The sequence below is a fragment of the Phaseolus vulgaris genome, chromosome 8, assembly GCF_000499845.2.
Source record: "Phaseolus vulgaris cultivar G19833 chromosome 8, P. vulgaris v2.0, whole genome shotgun sequence".
Taxonomy (NCBI): Eukaryota; Viridiplantae; Streptophyta; class Magnoliopsida; order Fabales; family Fabaceae; genus Phaseolus; species Phaseolus vulgaris.
The window spans coordinates 43,876,569-43,891,622 of NC_023752.2; positions in this window are offsets into that span (position 1 = coordinate 43,876,569).

The following is a 15,054-nucleotide window of genomic DNA, read 5'->3' on the forward strand; positions in this document are numbered from 1 at the left end:
AAATATACATTAGGATCACTAGAGCCATTAAAACAAGGAAGCTTGACCGAAGGTAGCCTAGCTTTTGTATCTTGGTAGTATCCAACTCCACGGTGATGTCTCTCCCCTTGGTTGTGATGTCTATGTCCATGGAATTGAGGTGGAGTTTGCCTTCTCCTATGGTCCTCCTCACGGCCAAAGTCATTTGAAGAACCTCTTGATGAAGGTCTATGTGAATGATGCCCACCATTGATAGAGTGAGATGGCCTAGCTTGTTGCACCTCCATCTTTTGCAATTTTTCTTCCAAACGCCGAATGGTGCGTTGAGCTTCATGCAATTCACCAAGGACTGAAGCTTTGGAAGGAGAGTGCTGCTTGTAAGATTCACCACTTGAATAGCCAGCCATTTGCAAATGAAAACAGCAAACACAACAAAACAGCAAACAAGTTAAGAAACAAAGTTAGCAAAAAAAATTAATTTGGCAACCAAATTGCCGAAGTGAAACTGGCCTGAAAATGACTCTCAAAGAAATAATGTCCCTGCACCAAGCTGATCTTGAGGCCTTAGGAATCCTCAAATGAAAGATGTCAAAGCAAGGCACACCAATCTCAAAGCCAACCACAACAAAACCAATGAAGCAATAAAGACAAACAAGAAAAGGTATAAGAAATAAAAGGCTATAACAAAAGGAATACTAGATGTATGACAAACTCAAAGAGTAATGAATAAAAGACAAGCAAGAAAATAAGGAACTCAATGAACAAGTAGGCACACAAAAGAATAGTTAAAGAAAAGCACTAGAGTGGATGAAGAAAACAAAAAAATAGGCTACTGGAAAATATTTTTATGCAAACTGTGCTTGATGTTCACTGATTTAACTGGAATGATATAAAGAGAACTGGATTATGAAATTTTAACCACAGAAACTTCAAGATCTTAGCTAAAAAATGGCACTAGAATCACGCAAAAACAGTAAGCCAATTAATTGAGATAAATTTTTCAAAATCGCTGCCAGATTACCGTATTTTTTTTCGGCAGAGTTGTACATTTTTTGTGTACTTTGAATTTTTTAGTAATTCTTTTTTCTACTCTTTTATAACACTTTGAAGAACACAAATCCAGAATTTCAGAATTTTCCAGTGATTAAATCAATTGCAATAAGGAAAAAGAGTAAGCACGTTTTCAGAAAACAGAGGAATCCTAACAGGAGTGAAAAACAGAATTAAGAACTAGCAAAGACATAATGGAAAATGATGTATAGGAACTTGTATAGGTCTAAAATACAAGTATGAACTCAATCTAAAACAGAAAATGCACAAAGGATCAAATGTCAAACTCAGAAAAATTATATGACACCAAAGCAAGAAACAAAAAAAATTCAATAAAAGTACTACAAGAAGTGATGACAATTATGGAAAAACATGACTATGACAAAACTTGTATGGATTTAAAAAGGAAAATACACAAACATATGATAGGCACAAATAAGAAAACAGCAAGAAAACTCAAAAGTAAGCCTAAAACAGAAATGTAAACGGTAAGAATGAAAGAGCTCTTGAATTAAAGTGCAACACAACTCAAAAATTAAACAAGAACACACCTAAACTCTAGATACCACATGATATGATTCCAATAGCACAATATGAATGATTCTTGACATTCTTAGGAATCATCTTGAGTTGGATATGAGATAGGAACTTTATGATAGAATTGGATCAAGGTTCTATGATCAAGAACTCACCAAGACTAGTACCAAAACCCAAACTCATATGGAAGTTCCATGTATTGTCAAATTGAACCGAACAAATTGAATGAAAAGGCAAAAGTACCGAACAAAATGCATAAGAACAGAATTGCACCGAACAATTAAGCTAGAAAAGAATAAGAAACAATGAGGAACAGCAAATAGAAAAAGGAACCGAAACAAAACAACAAGAACACTAGAAAACCGAACTGAAAAACAAAGGAAATAAGCTAAGACATGAACATAAAAAGAGAAGGAAGGAAGGAGAAGAGAAAGCTCATGAAGATGGAGGATTGGTTGGATGATCACGCCACTTAGAGGATGGAGACTCCAAGATGAGTGTGCTATGCCGCCACTTGAGGTAACCAAAGAACTCTCAAGATAAGACTAAGTGAGGAAGGCACAAAGCTCTCCAATTCTCTCTCAAATTGAGTAGAGTTTCTCTCATTCAAAATTCAAATATGAAAAATACAAAGGCAACACCTTAATTTATAGCCTAGAGGTGCTGAAATGCTAAGCTAATTAAATTCAAAATTCCCCCCAAATTACATGAAAGTGGTGCCAAGCATGAGGAAGGTGTGACTTCCTCTCTCACTTTGGCACCTCCCTATTACTTCTACACCTCTCTACTAAACGCACACCCCCTAAGACTCCTAAACAAAAGACCTAAAGATGCTTTGACAAAAGAGGTTTCTTATGTTTCCCTCTAAGCACCTTCAAACAAAGAAATTACAAAAAGAGAAAACAAACGTCCATTAGCTCCTAAAGCCTTGAACATGCTCCTTGTAAGCCTTTGAAGTGGGCTTTGAACTCCATGAGCGTCCTCCATTTGAGCCTCAACCTCTTCTTGCTCTTGATGATTGGCCTCCATGTCCACTTGAGCTTGATCTCCATCAAAAGAAGTCAAAACGGTTGATAAAAATCAAACCAAAATACACAAAAAAACCGTTAATTAATAACCGGGAGGTACTACAAAAAACCAAAAAGAAACTAAAACTAGGTCATTCAACATCAACGTTGTCATCCATTTGCGGCTTCTTCTTCCGGTGCTTCATCATAAGGAATATCATCAATTGGAATGAGCTCACCCTTGTGAAAATCCTTGTGCACGTCAAAGTTCCGTTAAACCAAGGGAATCTTGTAAAAATACTTAGCTTGTTGGAGAGCTTTAGAGAAACCTAGCTTATTGTTCAACAACAAAGTTTTGAGCTTCATCTAGGTCTTTCTCTAACTGATTTATCTTCTCGGCATCAACTTGCTTAGTAGCAAATAGATCAGTTAAGCCTCCTTTCAATTTTCGGATTTCAACTTGCAATGATAATCTCTCAGCTGTTAAACCAGCAATTTCATCCTTTAAAGATTTTTTTTCGATTTCACAATGTGAATGAACATCCAAAAGTTCTTTGATTTGGTTGGTCAAAGTCATGTTAGCTTCAAGAGAAGATTCGAGGCTTTTTCCATAGTCAACAAACTCCTTTTTTACATTTTCAAATTTGGTGGTCGAGATACCGTTAATAGCTTCTTCCTTAAGTTGTTTTGAAGTTAATAAGCACCGAGTGGAATGCTCAATGACCACATCCACCAGAGAAGAAACATTTGTCGACCGAAACATATGTCTGAATGGTCCATCCAAATTAGTATGCACAAACTCGGAGAAACGCATAGGAGCTCCGAAGAGACTTTTTAGAAGTGGTTGAGAAGAGTTGTCGGCACCATGACGATGACGTCTGGGTGAAGAATGAGACTGCCTACTACTCTTGTCTCTTTTTCTACTTTTCTTAGGAGGTTCGGTAACAACATCAATTGTATCAAGGATAACTTCAACCTGAGAGATAAGTTCTACAACTTCGGCCTCTCATCTAGCCTGAGGAGTAGAACCGCTAGGTTTGTTGACAAGCTTTTGAAAATATGCTCGACCCTTAGGATTTGTGGCAGTCACCAAACCTGAAATCCGAGAGAAAATTTAGTAAAGTTAAAAAATTCCCTTGTCAAAGAAGAAAAATTGTTGAAAAAAGACATACCAATAAAATCCTTTTTCGGTTTAGGGGAGAGATAGATTCGCAACAGAGCATGTGGGAAGCTTCTGGGATAAGTGATCAAGAACCGAGAAGACTTGATGGTCTTCTGGTTTCATTGAATGGTATGACCAAGAATTGAACTTTAAAGGAGCACTCATTCAATAGTAAGGAAATTTTGGAACCATCATAATCAAAGATAACCAACCAGATTGTTTATCAGGCCAAGAACTATACAAGTAAAGAAAAACTTCCGGACTAGGATATGAAAGAAATTTACACAGAATACGAAAGGCTTGCATAAAGGCCCAACTATTATGATGTAGTTGAGTAAGGGTAACATTAAGAATACGAAGAACACCCTTTGAAATTCGTCAAGAGGAAATCAAACATGGACATTCATAAAAATAAAAGAATTCGCAAGCTTCGCCTTAACGACCATGACAAACATTGTCAACAGCTCGACAACGCCTAAAAGAAATGATTTACTCAGTGGCCTTAGGAGAATAAATAGAAATTTTAGATAAAAAACTGCGAAGGGCTGAAGAATAACTTTGCTTAGAGAAATACTTGCGAACTTTATGATTAACCCATTCATAACCATGTCGAAGACTTCAGTTTTCTTCTGCCCTCTCGACTTGTTCTTCAACCTCAAGATCCACAACTTCATCAATTGAGTTTACACCAACATAGGTTTTATTCTTTACAAGAGACACAGTGGTCGATGCAACAACCAAATGAATGTTCCTAGTAATGTCCTCAATCACTCTCCCGATAGCTCCATTGCTTGTGCTCGAAAACCCCAAAATCTCATCAAAATCGAAAATAGAGTTTGAGGAAGACATAATACCTTCTAAGAATGATTACAAATATCTCTCGGACACATAAATACAAAAGCAGTAAAAACAGTGGGGTATACAATTTAGGAACATATATTTATATTGCTTAAAAACCCTTTCCAAACAAAACGACACAACATCACAATCGTTGAATTTGAACGCATCCAACGGTCAGGGATTAAAAACCTTTCACATCAACGACACAGTAATTGTTGCACACGGAAACGATGCAATCTTTTCGTACAAAAGTGCATTTAATACACAGAATCTCATAAATGCTAAAATCATTTTGAAAAATATAATAGTTCTAAAGTGCCCTTTCAAATTCTTCAAATTCCTTATAGGCATTTCATCTTTTTTAAATTCCTTATATCTGGGGAGCTAGTGAAGTGTCTAGGCTGAATGGCTGAAGGGTTGAAAGGTTGACAATGAGATGAAAAACCAAACTAAAATGAGTAAATAATAAATATTAAAACATTGTACCAAAGCCCAATGAATAGGCCCACATATATACAACTTGTTTAATAAATATAAGGTACGAAGAGTAAAAACCCAATTAAGTCCAAAGCTCAATAAGTGAGTACTATAAATAGGTGATCAACTTAGAGGTAAGTAGAGTGAATTTTATCTGATAATTTAGCAAAATCGATTCTGACTTTATCATTGAAGCTCCTTACAGGTACACACCCACCCAAGAGATGACCCTGAGCCCACAAGCCGAGAGTTCAAGTTGACCAAGTCTGAAAAAGTGAGAGTCCATATCACACATCCAAGTCCAAACCAGTGGACCGTGTAACCGAAAGCCTAAGATAACACTAGGAGACCATGAAGCCGAGAAGTCCATAGAAGAAGAAGTTAATTGCTTCTAGGCCTTGTAAAAATACAAACCATCCGCAAAATCCTTTCTTGAAAGCTTGACTAGTTGTGAACTTGTTTTTCTTTTGAAATTTGAACTGAAGGTCCTCCATTTTCAAGAAACTTCCAATCAGATTTCTATGAAAGGAGTTCGTTAAGTCTAGGAGAAGAAATTCTCTACAAAACTTTGAGTCCAAAATTTATATCTAGATGAAAGCTTCTTTATTTTAGTTTCAAATTCAGTGAAATAGTAAATTTTAGAGCATGTACTCCTCATTCTCCTCCATGGTAAATCTCATATTAACATGTCACTTCAATTAATATTAAATTCAATTAATAGTAAAAACTTAATTAAAAAATATAAAAAATTTGAATACTATAAAATAAATTTTTAATAGAGACTCAGTTAAAAATATTTAAATTTATAAAAGACTTATCTTAATATTTAATTAAAGTTTTTTTTTATGTAGAAACACATAAGCAATAATAATACAAAGTAACACTTACACGTCATCTCAACTTATATAAAATAAAATAACAACTCAATTAAAATATAATAAAAAAAATTTAACATTCAATAGAACAATTTTTTTATATAAATTTAATTAGAAATACTTAAATTTATGAAAATTTAAAACTTAACTAAACTTTAATATTTTTTTTAAGAGTGAATATGTGCATGTTTGTTTTCTAAGGACGTGTACTCATGTGTGTGATTATGCATATAATGTATTTAGTTTTTGATAAATAAGATGAAAATAGTAAATTTCTAAAATGCTTTTTATATATACTAATAAGAAAAGGAGTCAGATCCATAATTTTTAAAATAAATTAGTACTGAGTTATATACAATAGTTTATAATATATTATATATATTGTTAAAATATGTACGTGATTTATATTAATATATTGTGTTAGTTGAATGTGTAATTATTTGTAATATTAGATAAATTTTTTTTACCTTTTTATTTTAAAATATAATTAAAAATAAATAAAAATATAAAATGTGTAGTGAATAATTTTTATATATTGATATAGAGAAATCAAATTCAATATAACAATGTAATTTAAAATGGATTGATGTTAGACTCACTCCAATGGTTGTTAGTAAAATCTGCCTATTTGACAAAATTTTATTTCATACTAATATAATTGGAAGTGTGCGCGTAGTATTGATTATGATACTATTTTTTTCATTTATCCCTGTTTGTCATAATAATTTAAGATTATTAGTATTTGTCTAATAACAACAATAATAATTTTATAATATAATTATTATTTTTCGGATTAGCAAAACTCAGGAACTATTTCATTTATATTTTGACTTGGAATTTAATAATATTTTTTTAATTTAGGATAAAATAGTGTTAGCTATAGTGACCAATAAACAAATAATAAATAAGACCCACATTAAATTAGTGGATATTTATTCCCATATACTTATAAAACAAATTCTTACTAGTGAGTCTCAAGCCTAAGAATCTCTAAAACCTAAGGATGACCCATGCTACCAACAAAAAACAGTTGGATAAGTTAGGTCACTCACTTCACTATTTTTCCTACCTAACCCTTTAACTCCACCACCCACTACTTATAATTTTTAAAAAGTGCAATTTTTATTATTTAGATTGTGTTCTCACTTTATGTTTCCTTTAAGTTTTTAGTGTTGTTATAAAATAAAATATATATTTTATATGAATTTTGTTATTACATGAGCTTAATTCTTCTAATACTAAAATTAAAATTAAATTTAGATTAACCTTTTAATATACTTTGGGTTAATTCTATGTATTACTGAATTTAAATTGTTTCTTTGTTTTTCTTTTCTGATGAACTAGCTTCTTGGTCCTTCAAAAGTCTACTGGCCTCATTTTTTTGGATCTAAATAGTCTATTTTTAGATAATCTAAACATATAGATGACTCTCATATTAAGTATTTTGATGATAACACATAAAAATTAATTTTTGAAAATATTAATGGTTAATTAAGATATAGTAAGATAACAATGAATATACATAAATTTGTCAATTTAAATAAGATCATGAAAGAACTTCAAGTAAGCTAACCTTTTATACTAAAAATTAAGAGATCATCTACCATTCATACATACTAAGATTTCACAATCTTATACTAATTAAGTATAAAATCTATAGAATGAGCTTACATTTTTTTTCACAATAAAAAATAAAATAAAAAAATACTAGAGATATTTCAAATTCATATAAAAAAACTCACACGAGATATAAATGTTGGTAATACATCATGTAACTACCTTATATCCAGCCAAAAAAATTCTACAGAAAAAAAACAAGATACAACCACCTGCCAAAAACATTTTTCATTTTTTTTTCGGTGTCCTTAAATAAAATCAGCAAAGATTTTCTATTTCTATAACAACACAAAATGAACAAAAGCCTCCAAAACCAAAGCAAAATATAAGACAAAATAAAAAAATCAAAGTTGCTTGTAGAGTTTCTCTCATATCCAAGATGTGAAGATTCGCGAGAAAATATACTTTAACAATCACAATAAAAGATTGCACACATTATGTAAGAAATACTTTCACAAACTCAAAAATACAAGAATTAAAATTTAGTAGACCTCAAAGCACATATAATATTACAAGTTATATCATTTATTAAATAATACAGTATCTTAACCAAATATATTGTGATATTTTTCTTCACCCAAAGAAGTAAATCCTTTATTAAGAGAACTTTTATGTGATCTTTATTAAGCATTTTTGTTTGTAGTCAAGAGTGTGGTAGAATAGAGAAAGCCCATGAAGTTAGAAGCGACTTAATATTAAAAAAATACTTAAAATTTTTAATATTAAGGGAAAAATAATTGGTTTTCTAAGATCGACATTCTGTAGTAGAGTAAGGAAAAAAATGTAAATGAAGAATATTTATTTTGATCAAGATTGATTATAGTAGAACCTTTCAAGAATTATTCAAAGGAGAATTGGGCACAACTCAAATTGAGTAAATCATTATGAAAACAATTTATTTTCTATTACATTTGTAAGATTGTCTACTCTATAACACATTTACATCTAAGCATTGTCAAAACTTTTTTTTTTATATATATATAAAAATAGGTTTGAAAAGTATAGATGCTTATCTATATAAGTTGTTTTACAATAGAGATGACAAAAACATGTCCTAAATAGCTTATTTTTGGTTTGATCTGTTAGTGGTTCACAAAAATGGGGTGAGGTGAACTAAAAATCTTAGCTCGCTGCTAGAGGAGGTCTAATAGACCAATCCATTAGTTTTTTTTTATGATTTTTTAATATATATAAATAAAAGTGTCACTTAATGATGTAAATATTTTTAAGTCTTTAATTAGTTAATATATATTTTCAATTGAATACATTAAAATATTATTATCTTTATATATTAAATTAAATTATTATAATTAATAATTGGAAATTAATTTGTAAAGGTTAATGATTTAAGTTATTTGTATTGAATATTTGTACTATTCAAATACTATAATAAACAATAATATTTTTAACTATTTTTTTATTTTCTTTTTAAAAGTGCGAGTTGACGGATTAATCCATCCTACTTTGCCTTTGTGTTATAGGATTGGCTGACCATGTAGGACGAGTTAGAACGTGTTAGTGGACTAAAAGTACCAACTTGTCTCGCCAAATTATGGCATAATAGTTACTCAGGTCATTACATTTTGGTGGGTGGGTTAGCAAAAACGAGTTAGATTGACTTTTTTACTTTTTTATTTTCATAAATGAAAATTCAAGTACAAGTCAATATGGTCCTACACTTGAAAAATATACTTGGAAAAAAAATTATCTAACTTTATTAAGCAAACAAGTAGAAACTAGGTGTTAGATTTAAAAAATGGTTAAAAACTCATATTTTGAAGTATTACATACAAATGAACAAGTTTTAAGTCATCAAACTTAGTATCTTTTGAAAACTCAAACATAAAAAAAATACATCATTTATACTAATTCAACTTAGCGTCTCAATCTTGAATATATTGAATATCAGTGTATACTTCGGCTAAATAAATTTTGTTTAGATATTTGAATCTTTAAGAGTGCATGATGCTATTTAATACTATTATTGGTTTATGTGTCCACTTCTCAACATTTATGAATAAATAGTTTGTTTGCAAAAGTAAAAACATGATGTTGTGTAAAGAAAGCAGAGAGAGATGGGTGTAAGGAGAGAGGAAAGAAAACCCTTCTATTATTGCCTTATGTATTTAGTACAAGAAAGTAGAATTTATAGAGTATAAGGAGGCTTTACATGTACTCCGTTACCCTCTGGAAACTTAGGTGGGAGGATTTATCAAACACCCTAAGTTTACACCTGAAAGAGTGAAAGGGAGAGCCAGAGATAGGCTTGGTTAAAATGTTTGCAACTTGAAATTGAGATGGTAAGTTAATGAGAGTAAGACTCTTAGCAAGGACGTGATCCCTGGCAAAATGTAGGTCTAATTCAAAATGTTTAGACCTGGAATGCATGATTGGGTTTGCAGCTAGTTGAACAACACTCAAGTTGTCACAGTATAGTCGTGGTGTAATAGAACTGATCCGCAGATTGAATCCAGATCATGTCATCTAGGGCAGCAACAACACTCCTATATTCCGCCTTTGTGCTGTTGTGCAAAACAACTTTTTTGTTTCTTTGAAACCCACGAAACAGGATTAAGGCCAACGAAGATACAGTAACCGGTTGTTGATTTGCGGTCGTCTAAGTCAGTAGCCCAGTCAAAGTCGCTGAAGCCCATGATGGAGTATGATGGAGAGGAACAGAGGTGAAGATCATGAGACAAGGTACCAGCTAGGTAGCGAAGGATTCATTTCACAGCTTTCCAGTGAGATTGCTGAGGTTGGTGCATATATTGGCAAACACGATTGACAGCAAATGATAATTCTGGTCTAGTGATGGTAACATATTGTAGGGCACCCACGATAGAGCGAAAAAAATGTAGGATCCTCAACTGATGTGGAGCCATCAACAGTAAGACAAAGGGAAGAAACCATGGGTGTGGGTTGCGGTTTAGCATGAAGCATATTGGTGTGGTGTAAGAGATCATGAATGTATTTAGAATGAGAGAGATGCAGGGAAGTATTTGTATGCCAGGTGACTTCCACTCCTAAAAAGTAGTGCAAACAGCCGAGATCCTTTAGGGCAAAGTGAGAGCTGAGTTGTGTGATAAATTGTTGCACCAAGCTATGCGAACTACTAGTTACCAATATGTCATCAACGTAGATGAGAATAAACAATGTTGCAGTAGTAGTGAAACAGGTGAATAAAGAAGTATCACTCTTGGAAGGTAGGAAACCCATATTGTGAAGAGTGATGGACAGTTTCTGGAACCAAGAGTGTGGGGCTTGCTTAAGACCATAGATGACTTTGTGTAAACAACAGACTTGAGATGAATCGTTGGAAGAAAATCCCGGAGGCTGTTGCATGTAAACCGGTGAATCGAGCTCACCATGCAGTAAGACGTTGTTGATGTCGAGCTGGTGAATGGGCCAACATGAAGAGAGAGCAATGGTAAGCACAATATGTATGGTGGTTTGCTTGATAACCAGACTGAAGGTGTCAGAAAAGTCAAGGCCTTCACGTTGGTGGAATCCTTTGGAAACAAGACGGGTTTTGTACCGTTCAAGAGAACCATCAACGTTGAACTTTCTCTTGAAAACCCACAACAAGATTAGCGTTGGGAGGCAGCAAAGTCAATGTCCACGTGTTGTTGTGAAGAAGAGCATCATACTCAGTTTGCATGGCACGAAACCAAAGTGGATTAGCCATGGCTTGTTTATAATTAGAAGGTTCAGAAATATCATGAGAAATAAAGGTATGAAATAATTTAGGTTTAGAAATACCTGTTTTGGCACGAGTGAGCATGGGATGGGTGTTAGTGGTTGATGCAGGAGGAGGCTCGGTAGGGAAGATAGGAGATGGAACCGAAGGTAGAGGGGACTCCGTGAGACGTGGGAAAGTGGGAATAGAGGAATGAGGAGCGGTAGTAGCGTCATGGGGAATGGAAATAACAGTGAGAGGTGCAGTAGAAGAAACAGAAAAATCTGAAATATCATAAGTGGAATGATGAAGAAAAGGGTTAGCTGAGAGAGAATAAGGAAACAAAGACTCATGAAATAATACATTGCGTGAAACATAAAGCTTACCACTAGTAGTGAGGCAAAGGTAACCTCTCCTATGAGGATCGTAGCCGAGAAACAAGCATAAGTAGGAATGAAAATCAAACTTGTGTTGGTTATAAGGGCGCATTAGGGGATAACATGCACACCCAAAAACTTTAAGAAACTTATAGTCAGGTTTAAGAGAAAAAAGCGTTTCATAAGGACTTAGATCATTTAAAACAAGAGTGGGTAATATGTTGATAATGTGAACAACAGAAGTAAACGCCTCTGCCCAATAAGTGAGAGGAAGAGAAGCACTAGCAAGAAGAGCAAGACCAGTTTCAACAATGTGACGATGTTTTCTTTCTACGGAACCATTTTGTTGGTGTGTGTGTGGACAAGTGAGACAGTGATCAATGCCAAAGCGACAAAATGTCTTTGTTAAAGTAAGAGATTCTTTTGCATTATCACTTTGAAGAGCTTTGATAGAAAAACCAGTTTGTTTTTCAGCAAACATTTTAAACTGTAAAAAGACAGCAGTAACTGGAGATTTTGATTAGAGAAGATATAACCAAGTAAAACGAGAGAAGGCATCAAGAAAAGCAATGTAATATAACGAACCATTCGTGGAGGGAGTATGTGAGGGACCCCATATCAACAAAAACAAGTTGTAACGGTGCATTGTAAGAAGTTAGAGAGCGAGAAAAAGGTAATTGATGAGCTTTAGATTTAGCGCAGGCATCACAAAAAGCAATGTTTTTATTATATATAATATTATGTAAACGCATAACGTGATGAACAACACGAGATGAAGCATGTCCAAGACGTTGGTGCCAAATATCATAATTGTTCATCAAAGTATTAGCAGAAGCAGTATGAACAACAAGGTGCATATGAACAGAGGGTGGCATAAATCTTTGTAAATTTGGAAAAACATAAAGACCATAATGAATTTTTTTCTTGGGGAAGAGTCTCTCTTGTAACCTGATTTTTAACAAAACAGTGATCAACAAAGAATTCAAAGAACACTCCATTATCACGGGCAAACTGTGAGACACTTATAAGATTTTTATTAACATAAGGCACATGAAGAAGATTATGTAGTTGAAAAGAGTGAGAGGAGGTAGGAGAAGAAAGAAAAGCAGATCCAAAATCACGAATGGGCATACCTGAACCATTACCGAGTTGGACAAAATCATTACCAGTGTATGTGTTGGTGGAGGAGAAAATAGAAGGGTCATGGGTTATGTGATGGGTGGCACTAGTGTCGGGATACCACAAGGCATCTTGAACAGTTGAAGGAGTTCCCAAGATGGAAGGTTCAAAATGATCAGGATTTGAGGACAACGGAAAGAAGGTTGCATTCACAGAAATTTGTGAAGGCACCTTGATATCAGAACGAGTCCAGCAAGTGAGAGCCGGGTGACCATATTTGAAGCAGAGTTAACATTGGACGCGGGCAGGAGTGGTGGAAGAAGATTGATTAGTTCAGGGAGAGTGTGGGCCACGAGAAGATTGATACCTTTTGGTGTTGGTATGGGATCTGAAGAACCCACAACCACCACGCACGTTATGTCCACGAAAGGCAGAGGTGGAGGAAGGTGAAGAAGACCAGTTGGTGTAAGCCACATTAGCTTGGGCAAGAGAAGAGACCGATGTTTCTCGAACCGTTCTTCTTGGGCGAACAACAAAGCCTCAATATCCTCAATGGTGTAGGGATCAAGCCATGAGGTAATGGACGTAATAAAAGCATCATACTCTTCAGGAAAACCATCCAAAACGGCATCGATGTGGTCTTCAACAGTGATAGCAGAACCAGTGGCAGCAAGAGAGTCCACCACTTTTTTGATATCAAGAAGGTAGGTAGAGATGGAGCGGTCACGTTTGGGGTTTTTCAGCAGGAGCTTAAGTTTCCAAATTTTGGCGCGAGTGTGGGAAGCGTAATAGACGTTTAGCTTGTCCCATATGAGATGAGCAGATCGTAATCCAACCATTTGCGTGAGCATTGAAGGAGACATAGATGCAAGAAGCCAAGCAACAAGCAAATTATCTTGTTGCTTGTTAAGAAGAAAAACAGGGTTGATGGTGGTGCCAAAAAGAAATCGGGGAGGGGTGAGGGGAGATTCCAAGAACGAAAGAAGGTTGAGGCCCTCTACCTGAGCAAGAACTTGTTGGCTCCAAACCAAAAAATTATCATCTGTTAGTTTGAGGGAAAGGGCAGTGGGAAAAGTGTGAAACTGAGCAGAAGAAGATGGGAAGGAAGAAACGGTTGGAGTAGAGGTTGGAGAAGAGGAAGAAGACATGGCTGAAAAAAAAAGCTTTGTATACCATGTAAAGAAAGCAGAGAGAGATGGGTGCAAGGAGAGAGGAAAGAAAACTCTTGTATTATTGTCTTATGTATTGAGTACAAGAAAGTAGAATTTATAGAGTTTAAGGAGGCTTTACATGCACTCCGATAACTCCTTTAACATGTTACCTATCATTTTGTTTTTAAAGTCATACAAAACGTACCAACTACAACATAAGCATGATATATTATCTTATTAAGAAAGCTATAAATGAAATTTGATGTGCAATAATGATATTTTCTACCATCGTGGTGACTTAGATGATGAGAAGATCAATATATACAAATAATCATACGAAACATGTTATTGCTATAAAATGCTTAAAATAGTTTTATATCGTCTCTTTGAATGTTCTACCCTTTTGATTTTAATTTTTTTTTATATCTGCTTAAAACGTATTGAGTTGTAGCACTTTTTTTATTTATACAAGAGTGAATATAACCCTAAAGATAGATACTATTTGTACTGGGATGACCGACCGGTCTCTTGACCCAGTCATCCCATGTGTCAAGACCATACTTTAAGGTACGAGGTCGACCATGTGTCACACGCGGCCGACCGACACAGAGTGCTCAAGTCAAAGGTTGACCCAATTAACGAAGGTTAACCTATGGTTAGGAAACGGCCTAATCCAACCCTAATCGCTAAACAACCCCCTAATCCGGCCCAACAGCGAGGGCCCATCAAGGTAATATAAATATCACGAATTCCAAGGAACAAGGTACGTCATTATCTACAGTATTCCAACCAGCCGAATACGATACCCCACTGACTTGAGCGTTGGAGTGCCATCTGCAGGTACCCCACCCGCCTGAGGAGTCATCCAGCGAGAAGAGCCGAAGGAGGAAGTGAGATACGACCGACCGAGCGACATTCGAAGACAATAGTTCTCCCAGTCCCCGACCTAGTTCAAGAACAATTGGCGCCCACCGTGGGGCCGAGGAGAGCCAGCAACAACCACAGCAGTAGATGGTATCAACCCGCAGCATGGCAAGCATGACCGAAGCAGACCAAACAACAATGATGATGGCCCTTCAGAAGGAGCTAGCAAAGATGAAGAAGGCGCATGAGGAGACTGCTAAGAAGAATGAGGAGGAGATCAAAAACCTCCAAGAAGAGAACAAGCGGATGAAAAGATTGGTCGA